The sequence below is a fragment of the Schistocerca cancellata genome, chromosome 1 (genome assembly GCF_023864275.1).
Source record: "Schistocerca cancellata isolate TAMUIC-IGC-003103 chromosome 1, iqSchCanc2.1, whole genome shotgun sequence".
Lineage (NCBI taxonomy): Eukaryota > Metazoa > Arthropoda > Insecta > Orthoptera > Acrididae > Schistocerca > Schistocerca cancellata.
The window spans coordinates 1082302440-1082321453 of record NC_064626.1 but is presented as its reverse complement, the minus strand read 5'-3'; the positions used below and the strand labels follow the sequence as shown (position 1 = coordinate 1082321453).

The 19014-nt window shown below is 44.6% G+C and overlaps 1 protein-coding gene across 1 annotated transcript in view; it reads left to right on the top strand.

Annotated features, from left to right (window-relative positions):
• Positions 1-19014, top strand: part of LOC126091092 (tyrosine kinase receptor Cad96Ca) — a 481814-nt gene that overhangs the window by 268046 nt on the left and 194754 nt on the right. The window lies entirely within an intron of this gene.

The following is a 19014-nucleotide window of genomic DNA, read 5'->3' as shown; positions in this document are numbered from 1 at the left end:
CGAACCGTAGAACCGAGTGTCTCTTCGTGACGAGGTAGAATAAGGGAGGTAAGAGATCATGCGGAGCAATATCATGAGAGGACTGTGGAAATTATAACTTCGAATATCCGTTTGCAACATAAGATATTCTTCGAAGAAGTTTACAGTTAGATTAAGACATAAATATTGTGCAACGGGATACAATTCCTACCGAATTAATGCATACATTGACAGATGAGATTTATACCTACCGGCGCCAATTTACATGTACATGGATACTCTGCAAATCACATTTAAGTGCCTGGCAGAGGGTTCATTGAACCACCTTCACACTTCTCTATTATTCCAATCTCGTATAGCGCGCGGTAAGAATGAACACCTACATCTTTCCGTACGAGCTCTGATTTCCCTTACTTGATCGTGGTGATCATTCCTCCCTATGTAGGTCGGTGTCAACAAAATATTTTTGCATTCGGAGGAGAAAGTTGGTGATTGGAATTTCACGAGAAGATTCCGTCGCAACGAAAAACGCCTTTCTTTTAATGATGTCCTATCCAAATACTGTATCATTTGTGACACTCTCTCCGTATTTCGCTATAATACAAAACGCGCTGCCTTTCTTTGAACTTTTTCGATGTACTCCGTCAGTCCTCTCTGGTAAGGATCCCACACCACGTAGTAGTATTCTAAAAGAGAACGGATATGCGTAGTGTAGGCAATCTCCTTAGTATCTCTGTTACATTTTCTAAGTGTCCTGCCAATAAAACGCAGTCTCTGGTTTGTCTTCCACACATTTTCTGTGTGTTCCTTCCAATTTAAGTTCTTCGTAATTGTAATAAGTAGATATTTAGTTGAAATTACGGCTTTTAGAGTAGACTGATTTATCGTGTAATCGAAGTTTAACGAGTTCCTATTAGCACTCGTGTGGATGACCTCACACTTTTCATTATTCAGGGTCAACTGCCACTTTTCACACTATTCAGATATCTTTTCTAAATCGTTTTGCAGTTTTTGATCTTCTGATGACTTTATTAGTCGATAAACAACAGTGTCATCTGCAAACAACCGAAGACGGCTGCTTAGATTGTCTCCCAAATCGTTTATATAGAAAAGGAACAGAAAAGGGCCTGTAACACTATCTTGGGGAACGCCTGGAATCACTTCTGTTTTACTCGATGACTTTCTGTCTATTACCACGAACTGTGACCTCTGACAGGAAATCACAAATCCAGTGACGATATTCCATAAGCACGCAATTTCCCTACGAGCCGCTTGTGTGGTACAGTGTCAAAAGACTTCCAGAAATCCGGAAATACGGAATCGATTTGAAATCCCTTGTCAGTATCACTCAACATTTCATGTGAATAAAGAGCTAGTTGTGTTTAACAGGAACGATGTTTTCTAAACCTATGTTGACTGTGTGTCAATAGACCGTTTTCTTCGAGGTAATTCATAATGTTTGAACACAATATATGTTCCAAAGTCCTGCTGCTTATCAACGTTAACGATATGGGTCTGTAATTTAGTGGATTACTCTTTCTACCTTTCTTGAATATTGGTGTGACCTGCGCAACTTTGTCTTTGGGTGCGGATCGTTCGCCGAGCGAACGGTTGTATATGATTGTTAAGTATGGAGCTAATGCATCAGCATACTTCGAAAGGAACCTAATTGGTATACAGTCTGGACCAGAAGACTTACCGGCCGGAATGGCCGTGCGGTTCTGGACGCTCCAGTCTGGAACCGAGCGACCGCTACGGTCGCAAGTTCGAATCCTGCCTCGGGCATGGAAGTGTGTGATGTCCTTAGGTTAGTTAGGTTTCCTTAGTTCTAAGTTCTAGGCGACTGATGACCTCAGAAGTTTAGTCGCATAGTGCTCAGAGCCATTTGAACCATTTTGAACCAGAAGACTTGCTTTTATTAAGTGATTTAAGTTGCTTTACTACTCCGAGGATATTTACGTCTACGTTACTCATGTTGGCAGCTGTTCTCGATTCGAATTTTGGATGATAGAACATGTGACTCGTGTAAGGAAGTTGGACCTTGGTGAATATATGAGTTGCTAAAACTTCTTGTCAGCTTAAAACTCCGTGCCAGACCGTGGCAGGAACGAAGAACATCAAAGGTTCTGGGTTCCAGCCCCAACCAGCATAGAATTCTAATCTACCATGAAGTTACAAAACAACCCACACTCCACTGCCGAGGGAAAGATTCATTCTTCAGTAAAGGATAGGCCAAGGGTCTGCTTCTACCGTACAGATCAAGCTGTGTGAGACGTTCTGGATAAGATATTCGAGAAGCTGTTGTGAAAACAATTAAAATTTATCAGTAATTAAATTGCATGACTTTCTGTAGTTGTTCGATCTCCTTTGCAATGTATACCACAGTTAGAAATACTCTAGCGGTTAAGATTGAAAGAAAGGTCCGTATTTTTTCGCTGTCTTAAATCAATAAGAATACATGTCTTTTTAAATATTTAATGTTTCAGTTTTTCACGGAATCGCAGGAACGCTGTCATGTGATAAACTTACAGTGAGAATGAATTTGTCTCAGGCTGCAGTTAAATGATCTATGATTTTATCATAACATCGATTTCGAGTGCTCCACCTTCATCATCAGATGTAACTATTATCATTAAAGAATTGTAGTCCAGTCCATAAATAATACAATTGCATTACGTGTTGGTTACGTTTTAACAATTTCCTTGACTTCTTTTGGTTGGGAGGGCAGTTAATGCTCTCATGTTAAAGTCAAAAAAGTGTCTAAAAAGACAATTTCCTTAAGTCACAGGCAAGAAACATTTACGCGTTGATATTATCCAGACTAAGTAAGTTCACTGTCGCTTACTGGCATTCACTTTATACCTTAAATGTGGGGCTGGAGACCTTGAAATCTACTGTGTGGCAGAAGATCATTTAATCTGCTGCCTGTTGCAAATTCATTTTTAACTTTCCGTTTCAAATAGATCAAAAGTAAATTTTTGAATCCTTACTTCAGTTTACCGGAATCACTGCGAGTCACTTTCGTTCTTCTGTTGTTTATTTATTTACTTACTTCGACTGAAGAAACTGCTCAGCCAGTTGTGGGGACCGTGACTACTGTCAATTATATCACAGTTTCTTAAAGCGCACCTCACACTACCTTTGCTTATGTCGATATTTCCTGATTGCGAATAGTGTAAAGAATTCTATCAGCTACGATGACACTCGCTCACTCTTGGTACAGAGGTCGCAGAAGCCATCGCCCGCAGAAAGGGTGCGATCGCTCCCAGTGGCGCAGTGCAGCAGACGCGCGGCTGAGTAGACGTCACGGCCACGTGGAGTGCACGTACTTCTTGGCTGGCCGCCGCCCGATTGGGAACAGCGCTGAGACGGCTAGCGCCACTCAGCCGTGCTTGATTCCATTAGGCGCAGCCCTTGGCACCCTCGGTTCGCCACTTAGCAGGGTCTACGGCCAAAGGCGTCTGTGGCGCCTGCAGATGCTCCAGCCACACCCGACTAGAGAGAGGAAAGAGCAGTGTAATCAAAGGGATCGGGTTGCAATGAATATTAAATCGAGCCACATTCTTCAGGAGGAAGTGAACGTCTTCGTCAAACCCACGCTGTCTTCGACTACTCTCACTTCTCTTTTTGTCTCATGGTGGGGGACCTTTCACGTTGTTCCGGCTATATATCTAGGTTCTGGTTTCTTTCGTTCACTTTATTACCAATTTACTTTATGCCACTTTTCAGCTGAGATAATTTTTGCTCGCCTTTTGGTTTCGAGCTTCATTTTCAAATTTTATTTCTGTAGTGTGGGTCGACTGGAGAGGTAACCTTAAGCAGCGCGAACTGCTTGCACCGTCTGCACACCATAACAGGCGCTTAAAAGCAAACGCAGTCGCCAATCCGACGTGGTGGCGTCGTTACATACCTTACCGGTAGATCCCCATGACACCACAGAGCACAAGCTTCTGATGCCTGAGCTGCTAGCTTCCCTCGCATGCCAAGAGTAAATTTGCGTCTTCTTAGGGCATCAGGCACCTGGCAACGACCGTCGAGCCAGATGAACTATGGGCGTCCGTGGGGAGAGACCTTGACCAAAGTGGGTGGCATCAGGGCCGACATTCCGTACATGAAACACATCAAACTGAACCACCGTAATAGCCCTACGGATCCGACTGTTTCAACAGATAGGTGAATGAATGAATGAACGAATGAATGAATGAATGAATGTCGTGTGGCGGGGGCCTCCAGGCGGGTAGACCTGATCGCCTGGTGCAACTCTTTTGAGGTGACACCACTTCCTCGACTTCCGCGTCGATGAAGATGAAATGATGATGACGAAGACGACACAAATACCCAGTCCCTGAGCAGACAAAATCTCCATCCCAGCCGGGAATCGAACACGGACCCTCCCGGCATGACATGCGGGCGCGCTTTCCACTCAGCTACTGTGGCAGACAACAGGTTGGTGCAGATATTTCGATGCGGACAGCTACTTTCTCTACTGTGCAGTCCCTCTGTGGTGTCTTGGGGATCTGCCGGTAAAGTATATAACGACCCCACCACGTCGGATTGGCTACTGTGTTGGCTTTTAAGCGCATGTTCTGGTGTGCAGACGGTGCTACTTTTCCTATTCCAAGGGAAGGGGAACAAGCCAGAAGTTTGGAAACAAAACGATTTATTAGTACCTGGTGCGTACTGTAGCAGATGGAGATCCTTTTACAGTGACGAAACCATTAGTTATCGTATAACAAAGAGAACATAAATTTTTTGAAGTGGCTCACAGGGAAATAGATAACTTTCCTTTAAAGCCGCGTCTGCTGCAAATCTCAAGCAGTTCTGACATGTCAAAGACGGGGTGACCTACCAGTGGCCGGCCGGAGTGGCCGTGCGGTTCTATGGGCTACAGTCTGGAACCGCGAGACCGTACGGTCGCAGGTTCGAATCCTGCCTCTGGCATGGATGTGTGTGATGTCCTTCGGTTAGGTGGGTTTAAGTAGTTCTAAGTTCTAGGGGACTGATGACTTCAGATGTTAAGTACCATAGTGCTCAGAACCATTTGAACCTACCAGTGACATTACAGCAAATAAAACTCTTAGTACAAGTAGTTATCTTTCACAGGGAGCTTACACACCAGGCAGATGAGGCGCTGCGAGCTAATCAAGAACAAGGAGGCGACGTTTTGTCCGACGGATAGAGAAAGGTCCAAAAGGCAGCCGAACATATACAGATTTCATGTTAGCTTTTGAAGGAAATGTCCTTCCGGAAACAGTTTAAGTTCTGGTGTATCAGTGTGACGTTAATCTCACGTCCCACCGCCAATGAGATGTTTCCGATGCTTACGCTTTGGATAGATAAGAACGCCATTCCGTTGCACGGAAGACCGGAAATGTGAAAACTGTGGAAGATCACAAAGTTCGTCGTTTCGAACAACCGCCTTGTGTGTAAATTATACAGAACACCATCCTTTCACCAGATTGCCCAGTACTTAAAAAAGAAAAAGAAACAGCTATATGAATCGGTTGTCACTTGTTGAAGCAAGGAAAACACGTGGACGCCGCATCCAGTCAACATGATGAAAATTAGGCAGTCCATTAGCGAAACATCATCTTGTTCCAAGAGCTCCTCCATTCCTGCTCTTTTAAATGCGGTAGCGCATGGTTATCCATAAAAATGAAGTCAGAACGGCCGAGTGCATCCCTGAAAATACGCAATTGGGGAAGAAATACAGTTTCACAATAATATTGACATCTACATCTAGATCTACATTTATACTTCGCAAGCCACCCAACGGTGTGTGGCGGAGGGCACTTTACGTGCCACTGTCATTACCTCCCTTTCCTGTTCCAGTCGCGTATGGTTCGCGGGAAGAACGACTGTCTGAAAGCCTCTGTGCGCGCTCTAATCTCTCTAATTTTACATTCGTGATCTCCTCGGGAGGTATAAGTAGGGGGAAGCAATATATTCGATACCTCATCCAGAAACGCACCCTCTCGAAACCTGGCGAGCAAGCTACACCGCGATGCAGAGCGCCTCTCTTGCAGAGTCTGCCACTTGAGTTTGTTAAACATCTCCGTAACGCTATCACGGTTACCAAATAACCCTGTGACGAAACGCGCCGCTCTTCTTTGGATCTTCTCTATCTCCTCCGTCAACCCGATCTGGTACGGATCCCACACTGATGAGCAATACTCAAGTATAGGTCGAACGAGTGTTTTGTAAGCCACCTCCTTTGTTGATGGACTACATTTTCTAAGGACTCTCCCAATGAATCTCAACCTGGTACCCGCCTTACCAACAATTAATTTTATATGATCATTCCACTTCAAATCGTTCCGCACGCATACTCCCAGATATTTTACGGAAGTAACTGCTACCAGTGTTTGTCCCGCTATCATATAATCATACAATAAAGGATCCTTCTTTCTATGTATTCGCAATACATTACATTTGTCTATGTTAAGGGTCAGTTGCCAGTCCCTGCACCAAGTGCCTATCCGCTGCAGATCTTCCTGCATTTCGCTACAATTTTCTAATGCTGCAACTTCTATGTATACTACAGCATCATCCGCGAAAAGCCGCATGGAACTTTCGACACTATCTACTAGGTCATTTATATATATTGTGAAAAGCAATGGTCCCATAACACTCCCCTGTGGCACGCCAGAGGGTACTTTAACGTCTGTAGACGTCTCTCCATTGATAACAACATGCTGAGTTCTGTTTGCTAAAAACTCTTCAATCCAGCCACACAGCTGGTCTGATATTCCGTAGGCTCTTACTTTGTTTATCAGGCGACAGTGCGGAATTGTATCGAACGCCTTCCGGAAGTCAAGGAAAATAGCATCTACCTGGGAGCCTGTATCTAACATTTTCTGGGTCTCGTGAACAAATAAAGCGAGTTGGGTCTCACACGATCGCTGTTTCCGGAAACCATGTTGATTCCTACATAGTAGATTCTGAGTTTCCAAAAACGACATGATACTCGAGCAAAAAACATGTTCTAAAATTCTACAACAGATCGACGTCAGAGATATAGGTCTATAGTTTAGCGCATCTGCTCGACGACCCTTCTTGAAGACTGGGACTACCTATGCTCTTTTCCAATCATTTGGAACCTTCCGTTCCTCTAGAGACTTGCGATACACGGCTGTTAGAAGGGGGGCAGGTTCTTTCGCGTACTCTGTGTAGAATCGAATTGGTATCCCGTCAGGTCCAGTGGACTTTCCTCTGTTGAGTGATTCCAGTTGCTTTTCTATTCCTTGGACCCGAGGGTTTAGCGTGATGAAAGATTTGGAGGTCAGTACGCAGTTGGAACATTATGCCTCCCCATGTCATAAAACTTGGAGCGTCAGAACGATTATGTTCGACAGTGTTCCTGGGTGCACTGTGTGTTCGCACTCGTCGCCATATAAGAATACATCCAAAATCACTACTCATACCGAATCTACCCTCTTCCGAGAAGAGCACGTGAGCCCATTCCTTGTTGGTCCAGTCCCTGTGCTCTTGACAGCACTGTAAGAGGTGCCTTCGATGTTCGGGTGTCAACAGAACACAGCGTCTCATCGTTTGGAAGAGAGACCATCCTCGTGCAGTTGCCGTGCCAGCGTGAGATTGCGTGCCTTGCAGTCCTGTCAAATGTGTTTGCAACTGCACCCGGTCACTTCTTGCCTGTTGCACAATGTAGCGGTCTTCTTCTGCTGCAATTGACCACGGTCGACCACCTCCTATCCTTCGGGCAGCAGTGTCTGCGGTTCGGAACCCTCTCTATCACAATGCTGTGATCAATACCAAACCCATGGGCTACACTCCTCATACTTCCAGTTTCCTGGTCACTCATCCTCGTCTGAAGTCACGCGAATTATGTCTTTGGGCCATTTTGTAATGAAGAGTGCCACCACAGTGCACCGTAACTGCTCGCCGTTTGACACACATTTTCTTTCCTCGATCATTCAACTACCTCGTTTTGCGGGGCCAGCCCCATTTGTCGCTATAGTCACGCCATGTGACGTCCACCTGCGCACGACGGAGAGACATCCTCCCACACTTTCATTCATTTCCATCAACGCTAACGGCGATTGCTTCGTAATGTGCATTATTTAAGGAAATTGGAAAACTATATTCACTCGTAACAGAAGGGAACAAAAAAGTGGTTAGACTCTCCAGCACTCAAGAATCTGACTACACTGGTCACAGAATCTCAGCCGTCCGCGCTACAGAAACCACTAGTTAAGGCTGATGATAACAGACTGCCAAAGCCCGACTTGGAATCGCAAAATTAATTTTCCGAGAGCATAGTAAATCGACGACAGAGCCTATAGCCAAGAGAATGTCTTTGTCTGTCAGCCGGACTTTCAGTTGTGCATTCAAGCGTTAGAAGTACGGCATGTACAAAAAACGCATGGTCCAGTATATTACACGAAAAATTTCTCCACCGTTTTGTGACAGAAAAAAGCACAACTAAAAGGAAGATCTTCCCGGACTGGAGTCACAATCCAGAACGGAAGTTTGTTACATGTTATTATGGACGGTGCGTTGGAAAGAAGAATAGTCGGAAACTGTCACCAGTTAAGCGACAAAACGAAAACAGAACTATATTCGACGAAGTAAAATATAAAAATTACCACTGCCGTAAAATCTGGGAGTGGGGGATGATAACTTTGACAGGTCGAAGACTCTAAGGTTTATGTTTTTTTACTGTAAAACAAGAGTAGGCTAATGGATGTTCCTAATGGAATAATGCTGACGCAATTATTAGACTTGTCCACAGACATTCGCTGTAAGTCGCTTCCACCGACCACGACTCTGAAGGCCGAACGAGATGGCACTGTTAAGACGCTGAATCAAGCATAAGTGTCGAGATATTCTGATTCAGGTTTCCGCCGCTACCTAAACCGCTTGAGGGCATCGCTGCTGTCGATTTCTTTCCTTACACAATTTTTCAGTCTGAGTTCGTGCTTCCTCTGCATCCACCACGACGTCGACGGAACGTGAAACTGCAGCCCTACCACTTAACAGATTGCAAGCACAGTGGCACAGAATGGACAGTGGAATGTTTTCCAAAATGCCTCGGTATTCGTTTGATTCTGTGTCTGTAGCACACATTCAAGTGGAAGGCTACTACTCCTCCGAGGAATCCGGCAGGCGCTCTTGTCAGAAGTCCATTTTTCTGCTCCACTGAACACTGAGTCAGTGTCCGCACAATGTCGCACGCTACTGCGTCGCGCTCTCGCGTTTTCTCTTCACAATACGAAACCTTTCACCGTGGCTACTGCCTATACACAGGCAGGAAACTGCCGCCGTTGTCAATGTTCTGCTTAGATGCCACGTACGTTCTGCCGTCATTACTTTACATCGCAAGTCCATGACAAACGCATACTGTATAACGGCTTCCACAACGCAAGCTGAAAATTGCTCCATGGGGCCATAAATCACATACGAATACTGTAAATAGCACTTATAACAACCAATTTTCTGGTATCTTGGTCTCATCAGAATGTAAAACAATATTATATTGATGTTTATAAACATCTACATCATACTCCGCAATCCACCTAATGGTGTGTGGCGGCGAGTACTTTCGGTACCACTATCTGATCCCTCCAACCCCGTTCCACTCGCGAATAGTGCATGGGAAGAATGATGGTTGGTAAGCCTCTGTATTGGCTCTAATTTCTAGAATTTTCTCCTATTGGTCAATACGCGAGATGTATGTGGGCGGAAGTAATACGTTGTCCGACCTCTACTGAAAAGTGCTGTCGCGAAATTTCAATATAAATATCTCCGTGATGCACAACGCCTCTCTTGTAACCGGTGCCAATGGAGTTTGTTTAGCTTCTCCGTAACATCTCTCGCCAATTAAACGATCCCGTGGAGAAACGCGCCGCTCTTCGTTGGATCTTCTCTATCTCTTCTATCAGTCCTACCTGATGGTGATCCCAGGTAGATGAACAGTACTCAAGAATTGGGCGAACAAGCGCCTTATAAGCCACTTCTTTCGTGGATGAGTTACATTTCCTTAAGATTCTTCCGATGAATGTGAGACCGAGCGAGGTGGCGCAGTGGTTAGCACACTGGACTCGCATTCGGTAGGGCGACGGTTCAATCCTGCGTCCGGCCATCCTGATTTAGGTTTTCCGTGATTTCCCTAAATCGCTCCAGGCAAATGCCGGGATGGTTCCTTTGAAAGGGCACGGCCGAATTCCTTCCCCGTCCTTCCCTAGGCCGATGAGACCGATGACCTCGTAGTTTGGTCTCTTCCCCCAAAACAACCCAATGAATGTGAGTCTGGTATCTGCTTTTCCCACTATCTGTTTTTATGTGGTCATTCCACTTACGGCCGCTCTTAATAGTTACGCCTAGATATTTTACGATAGACGCTGTCTCCAGCTGTTTGTCATCAATAGTATAGCTGTACAGTACTGGATTTCTTTTTCTAAGTGTGCACAGTATGTTATATTTATTTACGTTTCGGGTCAACTGTCAGAGCCTGCTCTATTCATCAATTCTCTGCAGGTCGTTCTGCAAATTCTTACAATCTTCTGGCATTGCTACTTGGGTCTAGACAACTAAATCATATGCGAATAGCCTTAAAGAGTACCCGACGCTTTCTACTAGATCATTTGTATATATTGTAAACGTCACTTTCGTGACAGAATAATGAATAGCGGCAGAACGATGGGGAGGGCAGAGCGAGATTGGCGGTTCCAAGAGTATTGACCGTCTACTAACGAGTTTCACTTTGCAAATAAAACATTCCTACTGTGTGTAATCTCCTTTATACACTGTCAAGGCGGGACAGATTGGTTGAACGAAGCAAATTTCGTAGGTGGTCAGGCAGTAGCTATTGAAAGAAAATTTAAAGCTCATATTTACAGTCACTTCATCTTCAAACTTATCTGCGCACTCGTCAAATTCTGCAAGAAAAAATGACTTAGGTGTTATCTAAAGTCGAAAATAATTCACCGTTGTTGACATACTTGGAGTTAGCTTCATAAAACATATCCGATGCTTCCAAATAAGTCAATCATGAACATTTCGGTACTGACCGTGAACTTTCAATGAAGAGAAATAACTGAAACAACGTGTTAAGCTGGGAGTTCACTTTGAGTGAGCTGTTACGTCAAAGCAACCCAGTGTTACACATGCCCAACGATAAACATGCCCCTGTGATAACACTATCCCGGACATAAAATTCTGGACAGTAACTAATCTATTCACAAAAGTTGCAAGGTACCTCGCCATTTGTGGCGGAAATGGAAGTAATTACGTTATTACTATAAAATTACAGATTCTCGACCCAAGCATAAATCGACTCTTTCAAAAACTGGACATCGTCTTCTATATTTGCCAAGATAAAAAGTCGTGAGTTCTAAGTGCGGACTGACCGACATCATTGCACAAACTTCTACAGATGGTACATCGTACCTTGTAGGGTACACTACATTTAGTCTTATATTTGACATCTCAGGCACTGACAAAAGTTAGTTAAATACCGGCTATGATTTCCCAAGAGTTCCAGTCGAATGTCGTTTTCATCTAGCGAATTACATGAATATATAACCAGTGATTTTAGTCTATATGCTGGTACAAATTATAATAATTCGCCATTGAATCCTGAAGAAATTACCGAAAAACTGTATTGAATGCTCAGCGCGTCGAACGTGTTGAGTCTTAGCCGAAATAAAGATCCCATGGCATGGCATAAATAAAGTATAAAACCCTTATACATAAAAAACTTACTTATGTTTATAAAATGTACTTTAACCATCAGCTGTTTTTGTCCCATTAGTTGACTACTGGAACGAATGAACAGCTGATGGTTAAAATGCATTTTATAAAATACTTTACTGCTGTTGAACTTCACCTTATGGAAACATTACAAAAATTTACTGTCGAATGAAGAACAAGATTGATACGTTCAAAACAGATGTGTCAGTTTGGCGCAGTATAGGGAGTACGGTCATCTGAAAAACAAGGTAACAAACAGCTCAAGTAGTAACATGCGATGGTATAATAATATCGTATTGACCACCATCGAAAGTGAATACAAATACCTTGCAAACTTGTTCTGAGCTGGGAAAAGTGGTAGAAAGGAAGAATGGAGAACCGAAACCCTAAAACGTCATGAACATGCTCTATCGAGAGACAGTGTTCAATGTTCATTGTTTGCTTTTCAAGAAATTGAGAGTCCAATTTTTTTTTTTTAAGAAAGCTATTTCAACGGCGTTAATGTGCACGTAATCAGCTTGTGTAAGTGTAAACATCTACGGAATTCTACTTGGACCAAAAGTATATTAAATCTATCTACCAGATATTAGATAAAAAACACGACACGTACGAAGACCCAAATAATTGTACAGGTAAGACGTGCACGCATGTTTTCTGGTATGAAGTAATTAGTGGAAGAATTCAGTGTGCTGAGATCTAGGCTACTTGGAGTTACAGACAAAAAGAAAGTGACTTCATGAAGACCGTCACAGCACTCTATGCCCCGAGGATGGAAATGCGGACATGGGATAGATCTGAAGGAACTGTGGAAAAGAAATCGAACAATAGGTTCGTAATAGCTCATTTGTCGAAGGAAAGGATACTTCCTGTCGGAACTGTTCATTAGTTTCTCAAAGGCCATCTCTGCATAGTGCTTTTTGCGGGGGCGGAAATGCCTATAAATATAAAAGGCAGAGCAACGAATGTACTCCGCTGGTCATGAAAAGGACACAATTATGACGATTCAAAAGGTCTCAAGGAAAAACAAATACAGCGTTTAATTATCTCAACCTTAGAGGTGCATCCGAAGTTTCTCCGAACGAGCGAGGCAGCGATCCTATCAAAATAATGGAAGATGTAGTTTTCAAATCTCACTGTTAGGCACTCTTGATTTCCGCTTAGTGCAGTTTCCTTTATCATTTCCTGAAAATTCTGCGATGCTCCCTTCAGCATTGTCCGTTCCAATTCCAGTTGTTCTTACAGTTATGTAGTGTTGCGTTTTTGTTGAGACTACCACATTACGTTTTGTTCGGATATTTTCTTGAATGACGTACGAACAGAATATTTCACTGCAACTTCCTGATTCCTCGTAGCTATTATTGGACATACTGACGTACCAATCAGGCCTAACAAACAATACAAATATTGTTGGAAGCTTGACGGATTTCTAGCTGAAATAAGAAAAAAGGTACTATAACTGGGAAATGCAAAAAATGGCTCTCAGCACTATGGGACATAACTTCTGAGGTCATCAGTCCCCTAGAACTTAGAACTACTTAAACCTAACTAACCTAAGGACATCACACACATCCATGTCCGAGGCAGGCCGGACGCCGTGACCGTGCGGTTCTAGGCGCTCCAGTCCGGAGCCGCGCTGCTGCTACGGTCGCAGGTTCGAATCCTGCCTCGGGCATGGGTGTGTGTGATGTCCTTAGGTTAGTTAGGTTTAAGTAGTTCTAAGTTCTAGGGGACTGATGACCACAGCAGTTGAGTCCCATAGTGCTCAGAGCCATTTGAACCATGCCCGAGGCAGGATTCGAACCTGCGACCGTAGCAGTCCCGCGGTTCCGGACTGCAGGGCCTAGAACCGCAAGACCACCGCGGCCGGCTACTGAACAATTGCTCCTAGTTCATAAGATATACTTTTTGGAGCCCATATTTACTAGAGATTTTTGCGTCGAGTGTGAATTTATTCGTTTCACTGCATATTGACCTTTTCTGCTGGACAAACCTCTATTTGCCTATGCAAAAGAAGCAACTCCCATTCCAAATACTATCCTCCGGACATGGAAAACAATTTTTCATGCACTTATACATTATTTTCGATAGATGTTTATATATGTGAGTTCGTAGCTGGTAGTTTCTATTTATGAAAATAGTAATTTCACAGCTACACTCCTGGAAATGGAAAAAAGAACACATTGACACCGGTGTGTCAGACCCACCATACTTGCTCCGGACACTGCGAGAGAGCTGTACAAGCAATGATCACACGCACGGCACAGCGGACACACCAGGAACCGCGGTGTTGGCCGTCGAATGGCGCTAACTGCGCAGCATTTGTGCACCGCCGCCGTCAGTGTCAGCCAGTTTGCCGTGGCATACGGAGCTCCATCGCAGTCTTCAACACTGGTAGCATGCCGCGACAGCGTGGACGTGAACCGTATGTGCAGTTGACGGACTTTGAGCGAGGGCGTATAGTGGGCATGCGGGAGGCCGGGTGGACGTACCGCCGAATTGCTCAACACGTGGGGCGTGAGGTCTCCACAGTACATCGATGTTGTCGCCAGTGGTCGGCGGAAGGTGCACGTGCCCGTCGACCTGGGACCGGACCGCAGCGACGCACGCATGCACCCCAAGACCGTAGGATCCTACGCAGTGCCGTAGGGGACCGCACCGCCACTTCCCAGCAAATTAGGGACACTGTTGCTCCTGGGGTATCGGCGAGGACCATTCGCAACCGTCTCCACGAAGCTGGGCTACGGTCCCGCACACCGTTAGGCCGTCTTCCGCTCACGCCCCAACATCGTGCAGCCCGCCTCCAGTGGTGTCGCGACAGGCGTGAATGGAGGGACGAATGGAGACGTGTCGTCTTCAGCGATGAGAGTCGCTTCTGCCTTGGTGCCAATGATGGTCGTATGCGTGTTTGGCGCCGTGCAGGTGAGCGCCACAATCAGGACTGCATACGACCAAGGCACACAGGGCCAACACCCGGCATCATGGTGTGGGGAGCGATCTCCTACACTGGCCGTACACCACTGGTGATCGTCGAGGGGACACTGAATAGTGCACGGTACATCCAAACCGTCATCGAACCCATCGTTCTACCATTCCTAGACCGGCAAGGGAACTTGCTGTTCCAACAGGACAATGCGCGTCCGCATGTATCCCGTGCCACCCAACGTGCTCTAGAAGGTGTAAGTCAACTACCCTGGCCAGCAAGATCTCCGGATCTGTCCCCCATTGAGCATGTTTGGGACTGGATGAAGCGTCGTCTCACGCGGTCTGCACGTCCAGCACGAACGCTGGTCCAACTGAGGCGCCAGGTGGAAATGGCATGGCAAGCCGTTCCACAGGACTACATCCAGCATCTCTACGATCGTCTCCATGGGAGATTAGCAGCCTGCATTGCTGCGAAAGGTGGATATACACTGTACTAGTGCCGACATTGTGCATGCTCTGTTGCCTGTGTCTATGTGCCTGTGGTTCTGTCAGTGTGATCATGTGATGTATCTGACCCCAGGAATGTGTCAATAAAGTTTCCCCTTTCTGGGACAATGAATTCACGGTGTTCTTATTTCAATTTCCAGGAGTGTATAATTCATGGTATTGCTTATGAAAATGGAAATGAGCATTTGGCGTCATTGGCCTGGAGGCCCCTTACGGTGCAGGTCTTATTACATTACCGAGCGAGATGGCGCAGTGGTTAGCACACTGGACTCGCATTCGGGAGGACGACGGTTCAATCCTGCGTCCGGCCATCCTGATTTAGGTTTGCCGTGATTTCCTTAAATCGCTCCAGCCAAATGCCGGGATGATTCCGTTCAAAGGGCACGGCCGACTACCTTCTCAGTCCTTCCCTAAACCCATGAGACCGATGACCTCGCAGTTTGGTCTTTTCCTCCGAACACCCCCCCCCCCCTTCTTATTACATTCGACGCCATATTGGATGACCTGTGCGCCGGATGGGTATGAAATGATGATGAAGACAACACAACACCCAGTCCCTGAGCGGAGAAAATCCCCGACCCAGCCGGGAATCGAACCCGGGCCCGTAGGACGGCAATCTGTCACGCTGACCACTCAGCTATCGGGGCGGACAGTATTGTTTATGAATATGCCAGATTCCAGCTTGACAGATCGAAGGCGTGAGTGCTTGAAAATGGGGTTGCGAGACGAAACTAGTCGCTAAGAACGAAGTATAAATAAATAAAAGGAAATAAAAGCAAATTCCGATTCACCAGTCTCAAGTACAGTACCTAATCGTGCATGTGACTAGGAAGGAATAAGTAGTGAGTAACAGCATGTTGAAAAAACTGGGAACCGCCTGGCTCGGAAAAGCCGAACGAGCCCTTTCTGAGAGAATATAAATCTGTTCTAATACGTGACGATACGGTACATTCATTTACATATTTTATTAGGCTACAGAATTGCAATTATTATACAAGGAGTGATCAAAAAGTTTTCCTTCTAAGGCTCTACAGTCTAGAATCGGTGTGCTAACCAGGCAAAATCCGTGTGTGCATTAAGGCAATTATCACACCGACACATCAGGTTGAAGATACCGGTTTGGTAAGACGACGTGACCTAACGCGCGAAGAAGTACGTACCTGCTTTCTGCACCTCCTAGTCCGACAGGAATCGTCAACCCTTTCAGGCATTTTTTAAGGGACCTAAGGCATGATAACCGCGTGGGGAGAAATCAGGACTGAAGCGTGGGTGCTCGAGTGGCTCCCACTTGAGTTGGCCTAACTTCTACGTCACGACATTTGCGATATGGGCAAGTGCGTTGTCATAAAGCTGCAGCTCCCATTGGCGCACCATTTCACAATGGTGGATTTCTGCAGACATACTGCCTGCCCCACACACATTTTTCATTCTCCGATGCTTGTCTGTCGGTGTTTGTCCTTCTGCAGCCAACAATAGAATAACAGCATGTTGGTCCTTTTTGGACGCATTTGGTTATGTTGTTGTTGTGGTCTTCAGTCCTGAGACTGGTTTGATGCAGCTCTTCATGCTACTCTATCCTGTGCTAGCTTCTTCATCTCCTAGTACCTACTGTAACCCACATACTTCTGAATCTGTTGACTGTATTCACCTCTTGGTCTCCCTCCACGATTTTTACCTTCCACGCTGCCCTCCAAAACTTGGTGATCCCCTGATGCCTCAGAACATGTCCTACCAACCGATCTCTTCTTCTAGTCAAGTTGTGCCACAAACTCCTCTTCTCCCCAATTCTATTCAATATCTCCTCATTAGTTAAGTCATCTACCCACCTTATCTTCAGCATCCTTCTGTAGCACCACATTTCGAAAGCTTCGATTCTCTTCTTGTCTAAACTATTTATCGTCCATGTTTCACTTCCATACATGGCTACACTCCATACAAATACTTTCAGAAACGACTTCCATACACGTAAGTCTATACTCAATGTTTATAAATTTCTCTTCTTCATAAACGCTTTTCTTGCCATTGTCAGTCTACATTTTATATCCTCTCTACTTCGACCATCATCAGTTATTTTGCTCCCCAAATAGCAAAATTCATTTACTACGTTAAGTGTCTCATTTCCTAGTCTAATTCCCGCAGCATCACCCGATTGAATTCGACTACATTCCATTATCCTCGTTTTGCTTTTCTTGAAATTGTTGATGTTCATCTTACATCCTCCTTTCAAGACACTGTTCATTCCGTTCAACTGCTCTTCCAAGTCCTTTGCTGCCTCTGACAAAATAACAATGTCATGAGCAAACCTAAAAGTTTTTATTTCTTCTCCATGGATTTTAATTTCTACTCCGAATTTTTCTTTTGTTTTCTATACTGCTTGCTCAATATACAGATCGAATAACATCGGAGATAAGCTACAACCCTATCTCACTCCCTTCCCAACCACTGCTTCCCTTTCATGCCCCTCGGCTCTTAAACTCCCTTCTGGTTTCTTTACAAACTGTAAATAGCCTTTCGCTCCCTGTATTTTACCCCTGCCACGTTCAGAATTTGAAAGAGTGTATTCCAGTCAATATTGTCAAAAGCTTTTTCTAAGTCTACAAATGCTAGAAACGTGGGTTTGCCTTTCCTTAATCTATCTTCTAAGATAAGTCGTAGGGTCAGTATTGCCTCACGTGTTCCAATATTTCTATGGAATCCAAACTGATCTTCCCCGAGGTCGGCTTCTACCAATTTTTCCATTCGTCTGTAAAGAATTCGTGTTAGTATTTTGCAGCTGTGACTTATTAAGCTGATAGTTCGGTAATTTTCACATCTGTCATTTGGTTATAACCTCGCCATAATTCACGTTTCCTGCATTCACCTCACGTAAGTCGGAAAAACAGGAGTGTCATACAATTGCCTCGCGTACATGTGGTGCTTGTGTACGAGCAGTGGAGTCGCGCTACGTTGCATACGTACTGCAGCAACGCCTTTAAACAAACTTTTTGATCGCCCCTTATTTATCTTGACGAAACTGTTAGCTAATTAATCACATCTGAACATTGTAATTTTGAAGCGATGTTTGTTGTAATATTATCGAAAGTAATTTGGCTACAAAGAAAATCTAAAACAAAACCCCGAAAATGTCCTTTATTGTATATCTTGTGCTGAAATGGGTTCCAGACGTGAATTACAACAAAAAATGAAAATATTAGGTACAGTTATGAAACTGCTATTTATAAAAAAAAGGATGAATTCATGTTTAGCAACAAGAGACCAGTTGTCTTCTTCTGGTGATACGTGCTGTTGTCTTGCGCTTTCATTGAATTCGTTGTATCCCGATAAATCTACGGAATTTTTTGGAGGTTTTGAAAGCAATGTTGGCTGATAGCTGAAAACGTACGGTCCATCAGTACATTAAGACAGCCTAAGAAACAAGCAAACCAACTCGCCTATACGGAACTATAACCATTAGGACCCTTTATCATAAACCGCCATGATTTCTGTACGTCGGAAAAACACGAATGCCACAGTATTCCCTCGCGTACATTCGGTGCTTGTGTGGCAGCAGCAGAGTCGCGCTACGTTGCATACACACTGCAGCAGCGTCCTCAAACAGAAACTTTTTGATCGGCCTTATTTACCTCGACGACACTGTTAGCGAATTAATCACATCTGAATATCGCAATCAAGTACGTAACACGGTAATTGAACATTGTAATTTTTAAGCGATGTTGGTTGTAATAAAATACAGTACTATAAAAAAATGGTTCAAATGGCTCTGAGCACTATGGGAATGGGACTTAACATCTGAGGTCATCAGTCACCTAGAACTTAGAACTACTTAAGGACATCACACACATCCATGCCCGAGGCAGGATTCGAACATGCGATCGTAGCAGTCGCGCGGTTCCA